At 33.6% G+C, this 17960-nt stretch overlaps 1 pseudogene; it reads right to left on the bottom strand.

Annotated features, from left to right (window-relative positions):
- Positions 1-4: 4 nt before the first annotated feature.
- Positions 5-15175, bottom strand: LOC109056502 (annotated as a pseudogene).
- Positions 15176-17960: the final 2785 nt, after the last annotated feature.

Genomic DNA, 17960 nt, shown 5'->3' with positions numbered 1-17960 from the left:
TTAAGCTCATCTGAATCATTGTCCTCTTCTCTGGCTGCATTTTGTGCTTCCATTTGTCGCAGCTCTGAGTATCTATATGTTATATTACTGGAATAAAAGTGTAAAATTAGTTGTTACTTAGTAGGGACAGATTTGGCAACACATATGAACACTTTCGTATAAATGGTTGCAAACTATTCCGTCCAACAGGAATGTAAGGTTAGGTTGCAGTGTCACATTAAACACTTGTTGCATATACCTCTGCGGACAGCAGTATTTCCGGATAATGAAGACAGCAGCTGCTGCTGCAGCTACAATAACGATCACAACAGACGCGATTACTGCGAAATGGAGTCTTGCACCCTGCGAAACAAGACCGTGGATGTTAAGTATGCAAACTAATAGCGAAAAGACTGACGCAAGAAAGTCGATAACCAACCTGTTGAACATTTATTGCTGAGGTGGGTTTCTCCAAACTTTCTGCCTGTCTGGAGTCGCGGTATGACGGAAAGGCAAAGGCGAACGCATTAAAAATACTAAATAAAATCACATTTAGTAACATATTTGAGGAGTGGCTTAACTTGAACGACTTTATCGCCATTATAGATGTTTACTTCCTAGTGATTCTACCTGTCAAATGACGTAAAGGAGTAACTGGTGTATGATTGGCCGATCGTGAGGCAACGCGAAGACTTCCGTCAACAGTACACTGAAGGATCACTTTAAAAAAAATAGATTAATTTAAAACCTGCGAATTTAATTATATAGCAGGTATTCTATTATTTTTGTACGTTTTACATAATTGTCTAGGAACTATTTTATAAGTTTGAATAAAAAAAGTTAGGAGGACTAATAAACACTGAAATGGATTCAACAATATGAGTTTATTTCTTGCTTACTGAAAAATTTACTTCTATTATGAGCTCAAACAAGATTGAATGTAAATTTATTACTAAAAAACAGAAACAGTTAGAAAAAAAAAACACTTTAAATCCCAAATCTCCATTAAAATTATTAAATGTTATGAAGGACAACATGCTTCAACTAAAACATACATGTATATGGCAGTATTGAATAACATGGTTGTAGATGTAACTCATCTCGGGATCAGAGCAGTTCATAATATTTCCCAGATTGTGGATCAAAGTAACAGTTGAGGCAGAGATCATACATTAAATTGAGAAACTCTTCATCTCCACTGATGTTGTGCAATGTAGACCCTGTGGATAGAGAAAAAAGTTATGATAGATATATATATATATTAGGGCTGTCAAATGATTAATCACGATTAATCACATCCAAAATAAAAGTTTTGTTTACATAATATATGTGTGTATACTGTGTATATTTATTATGTATATATAAATACACACACATGCATGTATATATTTAAGAAAAATATGTTATGTTTATATATTAAATATATTTATATATAATATAAAATATAAGAATATAAATATATAAATGTATATACATGTAAATATTTTCTAAATATATAATTTATGTGTTTTTTTTTTTATATAAATTATAAATATACCCTGTACACATACATATATTATGTAAACAAAACTTTTATTTTGGATGTGATTAATCGTGATTAATCATTTGACAGGCCCTATATGTTATGATAGATATATATATATATATATATATATAGCAATTGTTTTGTGTTTCAAAACTGATTTCCGTTAAAGCCATTCAGTAGCATGTAATAGGCAATTTAACCCGAAGGTTTGCATTTCTCATTTGGACAATTTACCCCATAAATGGTTAATAAAATCTTTCAGTAACAGTTAATATGTTTTCTAACAAAGACTTTCAAAAATAAACCTGCCTTTAGAAATACTCAATATCCGGAAAACTGTCTTAACTTGCCCCCGTCTCGCCTACAGTTTAGGAGTCTTGTCACAGAAATATCACTGTGGGTTTTAGATGAAGAAGGAAAAATCAATCATGAATGTAATTGTACCAGTTCTTCTCCGTCCAAGAGAAATCTAGATCATGATTTATTTTTAGCAACAAAGGGTTGAGAATATGAGCCCATGATGGGGATTTTTCTGGTGTCATACCTCTGGGTGAGACCTTGCCGTGGTCTCCTTTCCCATCTGCCATCTGTTGATTTGAGGACATCCATCCATTCTCTACAAGAGGGTTAAACAATATAGTCATTCAAATATAGTGTATAAATACATATTTTTTTCTTTTAAAAATTTGATGCCAGGGTTTTAATGGTCCTAAAAATAAACGTTCTTCTGCCTTAACCTATGATTTATAGTTTATTTATACTAAAGCTTCTGGAATCATACGAAGCTGCATCAAATCCCATTTCTGAAATTTCTGCTCTGTTGCTAACATGTTACCTCTTGTTGTGAATGAAAAAGACCCCCCTTCTGCATGTCTCTCTCTTTCATATTCTCTCATTTACATGACACTTTTTAAGGCACCATGTGGTGTTGATGTACGGGCTACCTGGTGAGATGGGAGGGAGGTGGATGATGACCTCCCAGCGAGCTCTGCTGCAGCGGTGACAGCTAGGTGACATATACAAGCCTCTGAGCACATGCAGAACTCCTGCTTATTCATTGTCCCTGACAACCATGCTTAATTAATCACCGAGGCGTGGCAGTGTGGGCAGCTTCCCTTGACAGGAAAAGTTCTGCATAGGAAACTAGCCATAGTTATACATAACATATTAACACAGCTCCATAAATGATTTTTGATCAGTTAATTTATATTTAAAGGTCTACTTATAAACAGTCATTATGCAGAATCAGTTTCTTCCTAAACAATGTTTAATTATTTGGAGTGTAGATTTTTTATTTATTTGTATCTTCTTAATGTATTATTTATTTATATACTGCTACTACTATTACTTCTAATAATAATGTTAAAATAATTTATAATTCTGTTTATACAATTCATTAATTACTGATGCTAAAATACAATAATTATTAGTTTTTAGTTATTGTTATTATTATCTTATATTTTTACTAAATAATAATATATTTTATTTTTATAATAAATATTTTATCATTATTATCATGATTTGTCATACATTTATTATTATAAGTAGTATATAAATATTATAAAAACAAAATAGTTATATTTAATAACCAATATTTATTCAACATTTTAAATTATTATTGTTGATTTTTTAATCTTATCATTTATTCATATACTGCTGCTACTACTAATTATTGTTATGATTAAACTATATTTTAAATAATAATAATAATAATAATAATAATAATAATAATAATAATGTGTATATAAATATTATATAAACAAAATTGTTATTAAAAGATGATGATTATTATATTTAATATATTACTAAAATCAAAAACTAAGGAAAAGAAAAAGGAGACAAAAAGAAATAAGGTGCTCCGTTAGGTAGATAGTCTGGAAGGTTTGTCATGAAATGAATGGCAAACAAATCTTTTGAAGGCTGGCATATAATTTTGTGGAGCACACCACCTGCTGGCATATAATAAGAGGAAAGAAAGGGTGGGGGGGGAAATAAAAGAAAAGGGGAGGGAAATGAATGGCAAACAAATCTTTTGAAGGCTGGCATATAATTTTGTGGAGCACACCAATTGTCAATGGAAACTTCAAAATGTTCAGTGCCCAAGCTATCCCTATCACATTTTCTTACCACTTTTCAGAAGTCCAAATTATTGAACGTGCATGAGCCTGAGGGCTGACGAGAGTTCTCTTATGAACTCGCATGATAAAGTTCTGAAATGATTCATTCATGTCTGAGCCTCAACGCTTTAAGATACTGACAGGCTTAGCATATGGCTTAGAGTTATGCCTCACAGGCTTAGAGAGGCTAACAATCCTGTATTTTTCTCTTACCTGGGATTACAGTGAAGAAGAGGGTTTATTTCTTTCTGATAGTGCTGGCCTTGATCCACTGGCTGTGAAGCAGAGAGAGAATAAGCACTGTATATTTATAATCTGGTTCAGGGGCCATATCTGCCCACTATTAGCTCCAGTCTAGTAGGAAAAAATAATATGTTCTGGATAACTGCATTCCTTACTGTAAAATAATGATTTAAGCCTTTATAGTTTGGAGCAGTGGTTCTCAACCGTTGGGCCATGAATCAAAACGGGGTTGAAGGTCTGTTCTAATAGAGTCTAATACTAATGCTGTTCCATCAGCCTAAAAAAAAAAAAATTAGAAAGTGATTACACTGATATCATTCCTCAGTGACGTTATTGTTGTGGTGTGGATTCTGCAAATTTTTTTTTTTTCAGAGTGATTTTAAAAACTATATCTTTGAATATAAAATTTAACAGTTTTCCTTTACTTCTGCATGATAAATGATTTATCACGGTGTCGTTTAACCACTTGATGTCTAATGTAAAATCTGGTTCCTGAGGCACAACTTGAAGCACTTAAATATTGTGCATGTTCTTCTCACCTGATGGTGGCAGTATTGCTATGTTTTCAAAGACTTACGGTCCACTAATTTGCAGTTTCTCAATACCAGGCATGATTAGCAGTTGCAGCATATCTTTCTAATCAACAGACAACAACAGAATCAACAACTGATGGATAGGGTCTGATATTGAAATGCCATGGGAGTTTATTTCACTCTAATTAGTAGGTTTTTATATAAACTGTTTGATTGCCCTTCAGTTTTAATATTCTCTCTGTTATTTGCCTGCTAGCTACAGTTCATCCATACAAAGCACTATAACTGAGGAGCCGAATAATGAAGAAGGAATTCAGGCCTTCCTGCGCTGTGCTCAAGTGTGGCAATGTGCTTGACTTCTGTAATTATAACTGCCGTAAATATCTGTACAGTGTATGTGTGTGTGGTTTGTAAGCCCACCAAAGGAATACACTGAGTCCAGGTTGAGGTGTCATCGCTGCTTGCACTCAGACTTATGTTGCAGTGGTGAACCTGACAGAAGATAAAATAGTGTTTACAGTAATTACTGGTATTGTCTTTTTATATTCTGACTCTTAACACCTTGAAAGAACATGTGTGTCATATGGATTAAGTCAGAAATATTTTATTATCCATGTTGAATGCTCAATGTTTTATATATATATATGTGTGTCATATGGATTAAGTCAGAAATATTTTATTATCCTTTTTGTATGTTTATTTTTTTTTTTTTTTTTTTTTTTTTTTCTTTTTTTTTTCAGGATTCTTTAAAAATACAGACAGTTTAAAAGAACAAAATATTTCAAAAGATTACAAATAGAAATCCTTCCAAATGTTATAAAACTGTATATATAAATTTACTGTCACTTGATCAATTTTGCACCCTTACTGAAAGAAATTCCTACTGACCACAAATTTTTGAGGGATATATATATATATATATATATATATATATATATATATATAATGTTACAAGAAAACTGCTTTATTTGAAAAAATACTGTAAAATTTTTGAAATGTTAGCAATTTGCAAATGCAACTTTTGCAAAGGATTAGTCTAAAGCAGCCATTACGCCAGTCACTTGATTAATGTTGAAAACACTTTTGTTGCTCGATATTTTTTTTTTTGTGATAACTTTTTCAGGATTACTTAAAAGAATAGAAAGTTCAAAAGTACAATTATTTGACAAATCTTTTGTAAGTTGAAAAATGTCTTCACTGTCAGTTCGATCAATTTATTGCATCCTTACTGAATAAAAGTGTTAATTTCTTTAAAAAAAAATCCTACTGACCCCAAACTATTGAACAGTAGTGTGTTTATTAAAATATTTGACATATTTATATTAAAATATAAAAATGCGTAATATAGCTGTATATAATTTCTTTAATGCTTTGTAGTTTTGATTTAGGCTGAAATATGAATATTCATTTCCTACCTGTGATGCACTAAGTCCCGGGCCGCCCTTGTCCATGTGTCCTTATCTCTCTTCAAACTGGCCAACATTTGCAGCTCATCATCCTCATCATCTTCATCTTGACTTCTCCTCAGATCACACCTGCTGGAGCCCAAAGTTTGAACCCTCTCATCGACACTCACCTGTAAATCCCAAAAAACTCATTACTTCATCAGTGCCACTTTGTAATGAGACTGATCATTTCTTGGTATAGCTAATTAGCAAGCAATCAATCAAAGCTTGCAAGCTAATTGGCACCCCCATTAAGGCCAAGACATCAGCAAGGATGGCTGCCTGCTGCTTAGAAATCCACTTATATGAAGTCCTACCTGGATCTATGAGCAACCTTCCAGATAATCTCAGCAAACTTCACCAGCATCAAAGATTTGTGCCATCTTTAAATGGGGAAAGTAGTGTTATGGGGCATCCATAATGATCCTCAGTAATTCCCACATCAAACTCAATTTAAAGCATTTAGTTAATGACCGTTTCAGACCTGTGGTGAGAGTCTGTGGTAGTTGTGCTAAATGCTTGGACCAAATTTTAAATCCAAACATGTTCCAACCTCTAAGAGAACGCTAATGAGTTCTCTTTGATATCCCAGTTGTTTCTCCTAGTAAACAATGAGATGAAATGGAGAGTAAATGGAGACTTTGCTTTTCAAGTTTATCGAACAATTCTGTCATTTTGATATTCTAATATTTTAAAGAATGTTTCAGCTGTTTTTGTCCATACAGTTGAAGTCAAAAACAATACTGTTCCCCATTGACTTTAATTTTATGGACAAAACAGGAAAATTGTATGGGTATTCTTCAAAATATCTTTTGTGTAGATTTGTCTTGCATGCATCTGTAGTGATGGGGGAGTAGGTTATTTCTGTATACATGATTATTTCATTTTATTTATTTATTTTCTCAAAATATCATCTTTTGCGTCTTGCAGAAGAAAGAAATTCATACAGCTTTGGAACAACATATCAGGTGAGTAAATGATTAAATGTACTGTACATTTTCATTTTGGCGTGAATTATGCCTTTCACATAAAACTAAAATGCAATGTATATGATAGTGTACACACTGAAAAAAAAAATCGGGAATAGGATTTACTTTAAAACCATTTTTATTCAGAAATTGCTATGAAATTTCATAAATAATTACAAAACAATGGCAACATGCACATTTAAACATGAAATGTAGAAGTTAAAAGACAGAAATAGTAGTTTCCTAAAACGTACTCCAGTAATCTTTGCTTTATTTACAATGATTTTTTTTTTTTATTGTCTTTGCAATGTAAACATCACATTAGGTTTTGACTGTGTGTGAAGAATTATCTAATTTGTGTCTATATAGGACAAATGTATAAAACATAGTAATTTTATCGTAATGTAATGCCTAAGCTAAGAAAGAATGACCTCTGATCAATAGAATTTTATGCTGGGAGTTCAAAACCCCAGAAAATATGTTTTATAAATCATGAAGACAAAAGAACACTGTGTCCAAGCCATTTGCAAAATTTTGCCATTTGCAATTTCCAAATGCATGAGAGATGCAAGGGCACAACCCACTCCCCTCAATCTGAATGGATTCAGATTAAAATATCCAGCCTCTGGGGAAGATAAGAATCACACCAGTTCTGAAATTACAATAAGAACAGAGGCCCTCATAAACAAGCCACTCTGCTGGAGTGCACCAATTCAGCTGAAGTATGTGCTTGATTTGATCCCCTCTAACCCTGCATGCTTGCTATGGTTAAACAACATTTCATCCACATGAACACAAGGCCATGTGATTGGTGTGGGTTCCACAAAACCTAAGCGCTTTTTTATACTATTTTGAGGGTAGTTTCTCTATCTTACATAAATTATGCTTGCATATTTCTCTCCTGATTCAGATGTGATGACTTTTAAATTTGAGAAAGCATTTTTATGAATAGAAGTTTTGTATTTTAGATGGAAGTTGTGTGGATTATTGTGTTATTTTTATCAGCTCTTTATACTATTTTGCGGGTCATTTCTCTATCTTACATAAATTATGCTTGCAACTTTGTGCCGATTACTCAAAGGGATAATTCTGTCATCGTTTACTCACCTTGATGTTGTTCCAGACCTGCATGACTTACTTTCTTCTGCTGAACACATAAGAAAATGTTTGGAAATAATGTTGGCATCCAAACAACATTGGGCCTCATTGACTTTCATTGTATAGAGATTAATAATAGAAAAAAAAAATCTTATTTTGTCTTGATTTTTGCTTGCATTCATATGAATTACTTATTTAATTGAAATACAATTGTTTTATTTTATTTTATTTTACCCCTTTGATTTTCATTGTATGGACAAAAACAATAAGACAATCTTAAAAAACAGAAGAAATCCATACAGGGTTAAAAGGACATGAGGGTAATTAGATGATAATAGAATTTTCTTTTTTTATCCCTTCAAAAGGTAAACTGGCTCACCTTTTGGAGGCCAGAATTCTTCAGTGAGATCTCTCGCACAGATGCTCTGTTGCTAGATATCCTGGTATCCCCATCAGGCAATACTCTGCGAGCTTCGGACTGATCCAGTCCGCTCCCTTGTCTGGTATTGGGTGAGAGGCAGTGGGTTGGTGGGTTCATACCTCTTTGGTCCTTCAGAGACATGCTGGACTGTGGAGGCCTGAGTCTTAATTGGCTCAGAAGAGAACTTGTGTAGGACTGTGTATTTTTGTGCTGAAGGAGGTGGTGGGGGAGCAGTAATGGAATGGTCTGCACATCTCTGAAGGAACTTGGTGTGTATTTCATCCAGTGAAGCAAAACGAAGTAATTGGTGTTAGAAATAGTTTGTATGAAAACTAAATTTTTACTTTTTTTTTTTTTTGACGAAAGTCATGAAATGGTTGATGTGTAGTGGGTTGTTGTTACTAGTTGATAGCTTATTAGTCTTTATTATATTCTAGTTGCCATCAGTGTAAATCTATGGGATTTTCTGCTTGTTTTGGGCTGTAACACAAAGGACTTACTGTAGTTCAATGAAAATTTAGTGAAGGTTTGCTCACCCTCATGCCATCCTCAGTCCATAATAACGCTTCTTCCAGTGAAAACGCCCATCCTCTGCCTTTTATGTTTTCTTACATCAAATCCAACGGCATGCTTTTCTTTTTCATACTTTCATTCTTTTGAACCGCTTTCACTTGTAAACAGTGCTTGATCTGTGCACATTTCTCTCCTAATTCGGATGTGACGACTTTTTCATTTGAGAAAGCAATTTTATGAATAGAAGATTTGTATTTTAGATGGAAGTTGTGTGGATTATAGTGTTATTTTTATCAGCTGTTTATGCTCTCTGATGGCACCCATTCACTGCCAAATAATGCAAAATTTCTCCAAATCTGTTCTAATGAAGAAACAAACTCATCTACATCTTTGATGGCTTGATGGGGAGTAAATTCGCAGCAAACTTTTATTTTTGGGTGAACTATTCCTTTAAGGAATAGTTGTTTTGTCTCTCTTTCTTTTTCAAATAAACTTCCTTAGCAAGCATCACTAATTATGACATATCGAAATTAATAACGCCACTACGCTCAATTATTTTCTTTCAGCCTGGGCCATTAACACAAGGAAGGAAATCTGTTAATATATCAAAATTCCCCCTAAAACTACAAATATTAAATTTATCAACAAACTTGCGATGGAGTCATAAAAAGAATGATGAAATCTCTTGCAAGGGTCTCGGAGCCACGAACGCCAACGCTGTCACAGATGAAACGCATTAATAGCCACGACGCAAGACAGTCTGGCGCAGGCGGAGTAACATCACAGTTACCTGTAATTAATCAGGGTGACACTGTGCCCAGAAAGTTGTCTGTCTCTGCTCTGTTTTGGAAAAGATAAGGTCTTTAAACTAGTGAGGCTTTGATCTACACTAATGGTCTTAAACAGCAAGCTTCACACTAATGATGACAACCTCACTAAAAGGGCACGGCCAGCCAAGCCATCAGATCAGCCAGAGTTTTTGTCTCCTTTCTTTCCATCTTCATATCCAGTTTTAATATTTCAGCCTTTTTTCTTTTTTTTTTGTGGTTTAAAAAAAAAAGTGTCATCTCCTCTCACTATGTGAAATGCTGACATTTGGTAAACACACATCAGTCTGGCGCGGCCCTATATCTATTTGCAATGAATTTATTTAAACTGGGCAGGTTATCTATGAAACTCAATGTGTTTAGTGGATATTAAGCTTTGTTGCAGATGAGTTTCAATATGTTACTGCTTCATCTGTCTTCCGATGACAACTCTGTAGCATTAATGAAAGTCATTAGGTGAATATAATCACCTCTGCTTCTAGTGGAAATGATTTACACAGGTGCAAGTTATAAAGGTACAACATAAACATAATGTTCAGAATACTCAAACAAGTCATTATTTCTTTTTTTTTTCATCTCCCATTAGTAATAAGAAGACAAATGCAGACATCTACTTTTTTGAGAATGCAGATGAAAAAAAAAAATGACATAAAAAGGGAATTTATCAAGGGTGGGGACGGAGGGGGAAATAAACAACAAATAAACTGTCAGCGGTATCAATCAAAAATCTCTAATTAAGTGTAGCAGAACATATGTATGCCAAAGATGAGAGTGATTTCCCAGGAGGAGACGAAACAGGCTGCGAATAATGAATGATGTTCCTTTCAGTGGACACAGAATCCAAGAGCACCGTGGAGCTCAATGCCATCTCGTCAGAAATGAACTGAACTGAAGAAAACTGATGTTTTTTTTTTTTCATGGATTCAGCTGAATGGCAGGGCCCCTAGGGGCCTCAATCAGGTTGTGTGTGTGTATTTAACAGATGACTCCACTAGATCGTATTTCCTTCCTTGAGAAGGAACTTGGAAAGAAAACAATGCAGACAATGTGTTAAGTAGATGGGGAATTGTTGATGATGTTGTGTTTGCATATTTCTACAGTACAAGCATCTGTAGTGATAAAGGAGAATTGATTACTTTGACAGATGTCTCAACAAAAGTGTATAATTTTAACAAAATTAAAGGATTAACAAAATGTAAAGTACATTTGGATATACACACTGATTATTTTATTTTATTGTTTAAAACTACGTTTGTTGTAAGGAGATTTTATTTTATTTTATTTTATTTTTACTTTAATTGTGAGGACATTTTCAAAATATCTTTTATGTTCCAAAGAAGAAAGATGCATGCTGGTTCGGAAAAACATCAGGGCAAGTTAACAATGAGACTAATATCTTTTATATTAAACTGTTTAATAAATACTTTCATTGTTTTATTGTAATGTTTTAAAATATCTTCTTTTTGCTTTACAGAAGAAAAAATGCATACTGGTTTAAAACAATATTAAAATGAGTAAACAGTGAAAAATTGTTGATGACATTGGAATATTTTTTTTTAAAATTGTGTTTTGTTTTGTATTTTGTTTTGACGTCATTGAAAATAAAAAACTTCAATAATACTGTGACCCAACATAGTACACACAGTTTAGAAAATGGATAGATGGATAAAATAAAATTTCATTAAAATTATTTAAATCAAATGTATTATTATTATTATTATTATTATTATTATTATTATTATTATTATTATAAATTAAATGACTGCTAAAAATCCCAACTTAAAAAAAAGAAAAGAAAATAAGGCATCAGCCATGCCAAAGTGCACACATTCTGTAATTTTTTTTTAAAAAACTGAACATAAGGTCTGATGGTAATAATGTTGAGAAAACAATTTCTACTTATTTCTCTTTCTTAAACTGACTTACTGTTTCTATAAAGATCAATAATAGAAATCTAAATACTAAACATAATGTTTCATCTTTCATTTTTTATAGCGGCACTTGTGTTTCTCGCCTGTGTTCATTTTAATGAGCATATGCAAATGCAGAAGTGCAGAAACAGAATCCTTGAAGACTGAGATGAATTCTACTACGCTTGCCAACTGAGGGTGAGTAGGAATTAATAGAACTCATCCAAATGCTTTCATTTGATAACTGCAGCATTATGCTTTGATTACACCAACTTATATTCCTCATGAAATAGTAATACCATCCGACTTATCCAATCTGACAGAAACTATGCATTTTCTCTTAGTGATTTCATATGAATATCTGTCTACTGTAGGACAAGACTAAGAGCTTACTTAATTTTTTAGGTCTATTTTGTACACAGTTTATCACAATTTAGCTCTAATTATCTGTTGTGCAGCTCTACTAGCCACTTGATAGCCCAATAGAGTGAACGCTTAAATTACTAAATTAAATTAAGTCTCAAGTCCTGCTAAATCATATAATGTCGAAGCTATAGATTTATCTGCATGTTAAAGTATGTGTATGTTGTCTGTGTGCCATACCTCTTTACTCTCACTGCCAACAAAATCATCCTCCAGACGTGCATCTTTGCGCTCTCCTTCTGTTACCAGCTTGTGACCTTTAAGGCCAAAGGTGAAATCCTCAACAGGGTTGCTGCTAGCCTGATTCTTTCTGGCTGAGTGCGGGCATGAGGAGAAAGTGAAGACTTCCTCTTAGTTTTCATCATCGCAGAGAGAGAGCTCAGTTTCTGTGTCACAAAGGGCAGCATCATCTGTAGTCAGCAGACGCTCTGGAGGTGAAGCAGCACATGGAGGTTTGAAGGCTGACCCAGATGTATCTGCACTAGAAGCACAGTCTGCAGAAATATGACAGGAAGATTTACAGGTAATATCACCATTTGTTGCCATTTAAAATGTGCTGTACTTTGTAAATGTTAGTATTTTGTCTTGTTTTTAAATGCTGTCTGGCTTTATTTTGACTAATTGACAAGTCTTAGGCCACACATACAAATGTATAAATATCTGTGTACTATAGAACAAACACAAAGTGGCATTTACAGTATTTAAATGAAATTTGAAAAAATGTTTAATCAACAATTTTACAAAAAAGTTTGATAAAACAATAGATGTATTGTTGCAAATTTAGACAAAAAATATTTGGACACTGCCTAGTTGTAAAGGCAAGTGTAATGCACTGCAATTCATACATTTGTGTGCCTCAAAAATAGTCCCAATACTTTTTTAGCAACTATGTTCACCACCATTCAAAAGTTTAGGGGTCAGTAATTTATTTATTTATTTTTAAGAAATTAAGTTTAGTTTTATTCATTAAAGGGATAGTTCACCCAAAAATGAAAATTTTATGTTTATCTGCTTACCCCCAGGGCATCCAAGATGTAGGTGACTTTGTTTCTTCAGTAGAACACAAATTATGATTTTTAACTCCAGCTGTTGCAGTCTCTCAGCCGTATAATGCATGGCAGTGGTAACAAAATCTATGAAAGTAAAATAAACATGCACAGAAAAATCCAAATTAAACCCTCCAGCTCGTGACGATACATTGATGTGTAAAGACACAAAACGATTGGTCTGTGCAAGAAACTGAACAGTATTTATATCATTTATAAGAAGAAGAAGATGCCTCAGGCGCCTGCTGCTGTGAATGCGCGTTTAAAAGAGTTCTAATGTTGCGTAAATCAGAGGTAAAAAATGATATAAATACTGTTCATTTTCTTGCAAAGACTGATCATTTTGTGTGTTTACACATCAATGTATCGTCACAAGCCGCAGGGTTTAGTTTTTTTTTTTGTGTTTGTGTTTGTTTTTTTATTTTAGTTTTTGTTACCATTGCCATGCATTATAAGGCTGAGAGACTGCAACGGCTGGAGTTAAAAATCATAATTTGTGTTATACTAAAGAAACAAAGTCACCTACATCTTGGATGCCCTGGGGGTAAGCAGATAAAAATCAAATTTTCATTTTTGGGTGAACTATCCCTTTAAGAACACATTAAAATTATCAAAAATGACAGTAAAGATGTTTACATTGTTATTAAAAAATTAAGAAATTTTTCAACTTTCACACTGTTTCCACAAAAATATTAAGTGGCATGACTGTTTTCAACATTGATAATGTTAAGCAACAAACCAGCATTTAGAATGATTTCTAAAGGATCATGTGACACTGAAGACTGTGGAGTAGTGATGCTAAAAATTCAGCTTTGCCATCTCAAGAATAAATTAGATTTATTTATATATATATATGCATTTAGAATGATTTATATATGTTTATGTGTATAATGTATTATAAATTATGTTTTTTAATATATTGAATGGTTTTTTTTTTTGTTTTTAATTTTTATTTTATTTATTAAAATAATATTGTTTTACTGCATTTTGATCAAATAAAATTTGTGCAGCCTAGGTGAGCAAAAAAGACTTCTTTTAAAAACATAAAAAATTAAATAAAATCAGACACCAAATATTTAATAGAAATATAAATTTAAATATAATTTTTAGAATTTTTTTTAACACTTTCAGTACATTGGCAATAACAGTAGAGAGGATACATAAAATCATTGAAGGAGAGAGATTTTGCTTTTGTTTCTGTGAAAAAAAGCTCTGTTGAAAAAAAGGCCTGATGGTAATAATGTTGAGAAAACAATTTCTGCTTGTTTCTCTTTCTTCCACTGACTTACTGTTTCTATAAAGATCAATAATGGAGATCTAATTACTAAACATAATGTTTCGGCTTTCATTTTTTATAGCGGCACTCGTGTTCCTCGCCTGCGTTCATTTTAATGAGCATATGCAAATAAGTACAGAAGCAGAATCCTTGAAGATTGAGATGAATTCTTCTACGCTTGCCAACTGAGGGTGAGCAGGAATTAATAGAACTCGTCCAAACGCTTTCATTTGATAACTTCAGCATTATGCTTTAATTACGCCTTAAAATATACATAAATGGGAGAGATGCGTTGAAACAATATTTTAAAGATGTAGATGGCAGGAATTTACATCTGCGGTCCTAAGAGAATAATGGAAAAATAGCATTAACTAGCTATGTGTGTGTGTGTGTGTGTGTGTGTGTGTGCGTGTGTGTATGGGTTCAGGAATGGAGGAGAGGGTGGGGGGACTTTCTGGCTTTCCCACTGACACAAAAACAGCATCATTAGTAGATAGGGAGCAATGGTACAGTAAGATCATAATTCAGACAGGGCGATGTGTGCCTGTGGGGTCTGTATGCCCTCATACTAAAGAGAAGACACCCAGAGAGCAGGGAGCAAAAGACACCACAGAGACCAAGTGATGAATTTGCCATGTGAGCGTACAGCGCTTTGATCTACTTCAGCAAAATGCACAGCAGCAAAAAGTCTAAACCACTGTGAAGTTGTGTGAACTGTGAACCTAAGCTGTACTTTCTTGTACTTAGAGACAAGGACAAAGAAAGGGCACTGGAGACCCGAACAAATTGTTTTGCGCTTTAAATTACTCTGGCTGATGACTGTCATCGTCCACCACAAATCCACAGGGCATTTCGACGACACTACATTTGCCATAATGTCATGTGAAATATTAGATAAATGCATTTAGACTAATGTTGTAATATTACAGCAAATATTTTTTTTATTGCTCAGTGGTTGCTCTTTTATAGCTCATAAAACTTCTCAGCTATGTTTCATTTAAAGGAATAGTTAACCTGAAAATTACACTTTGCTAAAAAAATAAAATATGCTCAGCCTCAGGCCATTAAAGATATAGATAAGTTTATTTCTTTATTGGAGCAGATTTGAAAAATAAATGAGCATTTTATCACCTGCTCACCAATGGATCCTTTGCAGTGAATGGGTGCCATAAGAACGAGAGTCCAACAGCTATGTGTTTGTAAGAAAAAAATCCATCATTTGGTGTTTTAACTTTAAACTTCATAATTTATTGCCAAAATACCAGTCCATAAACCATAACAATGCTTACTTCAGTGAAAAAGCCCATGCTCTGTTGTTCTCTCATGTTCAGATCCACCCACATATTTGCTTAGAACGGTTTGGACTCTTTTCCGTTGTAAACAGTGCTTGATCTGTGCATATTTCTTTCCTGATTCAGATGAGATGACTTTTTCACTGGACAAAGTGTTATGGACAGTCGACTCATATTTTAGCTGGAAGCAACAGTTTGAAGTTAAAAACATCTTAATGATAGAGTTGTTTACTACAAACACTCATCTTTTTGCTTTACAAGATGTTAACTTGTTGTGGATTACTTGAGGATTATTGTGATGCTTGAACTCTCATTCTGACGGCACCCATTCATTGCAGATGATCTCTTGGTGAGGAAGTAGTGTAATGATAATTTTTTCCATATCTGTTCCAATGAAGAAACAAACTCATTTACATCTTAGGTGGCCTAAGGGTGAGTAATTTTTCAGCAAATATGTATTATTGGATGAACTGTGCAAAGACTTTACTGAAGTCTTTTTCACATCACAAGCTAGATACTTCACCCATCTCCATTTTTTTGTCTCTATTAAGTCCTATTGCTGTCCAACTGAGATACAAAGATCTCATTTGTGATTTCGTTTCCATTGGGTTGTTTTGAACGGCTTGTGTTTTGTTCTGTTTGTTTTGCTCACATGCATGGATCATAAAGACATTATCGGCTAAACAACTGATTACATATTAAAATGAAATATGCAAACAGCAACATAATAGCCATGTCAGATAAAGTGATGTAAAGGCTCTATTAAGCTCTTCACAGAGTAGCGTTTCATCTAATTAAAGCATGCACGCTCACAGAGCACCTCTCAAGAGCTGCCTTCTCTCTTGCCATTCTGAGGGGTTTAGCATATTTTGATTCCTGGCACGTTTTTGAACAGGCTTATAATGTAATCACCTTTTCTAATTGCGCACAGTGCAAGCTTGCCTGAACCCAGGAGACTTCTTTTTGACCTACACAGTGTACTTAATGTCCCATTACCACTAATGAACTCTCTTTCCTCTGCTAAAGGGAAGTTCGAGTTAGACCTACTCCGCAGGAAGGATTGTTAATGTGGAATAACTGCTCATGTTCAGACAGATTCCAGTATCGCTCATTTGGAATGTTTGGTTTGCTAGACCTTTGGTCAAAACACCTTTATTTATATAGAGCTTTAGATTGTTCCAAAGCAGCTTCACATAGAGAATTAAACCGAAAAGCAAAAGAATCAATGATGCCAACTTCATAAAATATGGGACAAATTAAAATTCTGCTAAAGAAAATAGTGTAATTTTTCAGCTCCAGTCAGTTCAGTGTTGATTCAGTTTATTCCATTAACTGTCAATGTTGCACAATTTGGCTAAATTTATGAATTAATTTGATTCAGCTAATAAAGCAGCTTTACAGGAGACAATAGTGTCATTTTTCAGCCCAGTTCATTTTTGTTCTCATCTGATTGTATTGCCTATCATGTGAAAATCATATGTGTGATCACTAAAATATAAATAGACCACAGCACAAGTCCTACAATTTGAGGTATCAGTATAGTATGTCTGTAGAAAAACAGTTTGGATTTTGTTCACTGATATATGAGTAATAATAATAGTGGTGGTTGCCATAGTAAGAACCACCAGAAAGACTTATACATCCGAGTTGGGTGTCAGGTCAAACCAGCAGTTTAAGTATCCCCACTATAACATGTGAGCAACACATAGTAATTACTCCTCGTAGAACTGGATCGGTTAATTTGTCTTCTGCTGATAAGTCAGAGCCCAGAGTCTGAACTGAGGATAATGCAATTTTTCCTAGAAGCTCAGGTCCCTCTGGGTCCAGGCTAATTTTGCCACCTTCTTCATCTTTGAGAGTACATATAAGACCAAAATAAAATACAATGACTTTGTAGTAGCAGACTTCAAAAGTCAACAAGGAATTAATTTCAAGAGAACTCGTGGCATGAATCTCTAGGGGGAAAGTCATCTGTCTGATTAACATTTAAAAAAACAAGTGCAAGATTTTGATGGCCAAAGGCAAAATATCAGTACTGAGCACATGAAAAGTCCTGTTTTAATCGATATCCAATAAATAAATAAATAAATAAATAAATAAATAAATAAATAAAAATAAAAATGATTTGTACAATGACAGTAGGAACATACTTACACTGACTGACATAACTAAATCCTATAATTTACTGAACATATACACTAGCATTTAAACGTTTGTGGTCAGTATGATTTAAAAACAATTTGAAAAGATAATTTGATTAAAGATGACAGTAATGACCTTTATAATGCTACAAAAATTGTATATTTCAAATAAATGCTGTTTTTTTTTTCAACTTTCTATTCAT

Source organism: Cyprinus carpio, chromosome B6 (genome assembly GCF_018340385.1).
Source record: "Cyprinus carpio isolate SPL01 chromosome B6, ASM1834038v1, whole genome shotgun sequence".
NCBI classification, from domain to species: Eukaryota; Metazoa; Chordata; class Actinopteri; order Cypriniformes; family Cyprinidae; genus Cyprinus; species Cyprinus carpio.
The sequence above is the reverse complement of the archived record's forward strand: the minus strand, read 5'-3'. Positions and strand labels throughout refer to the sequence as shown.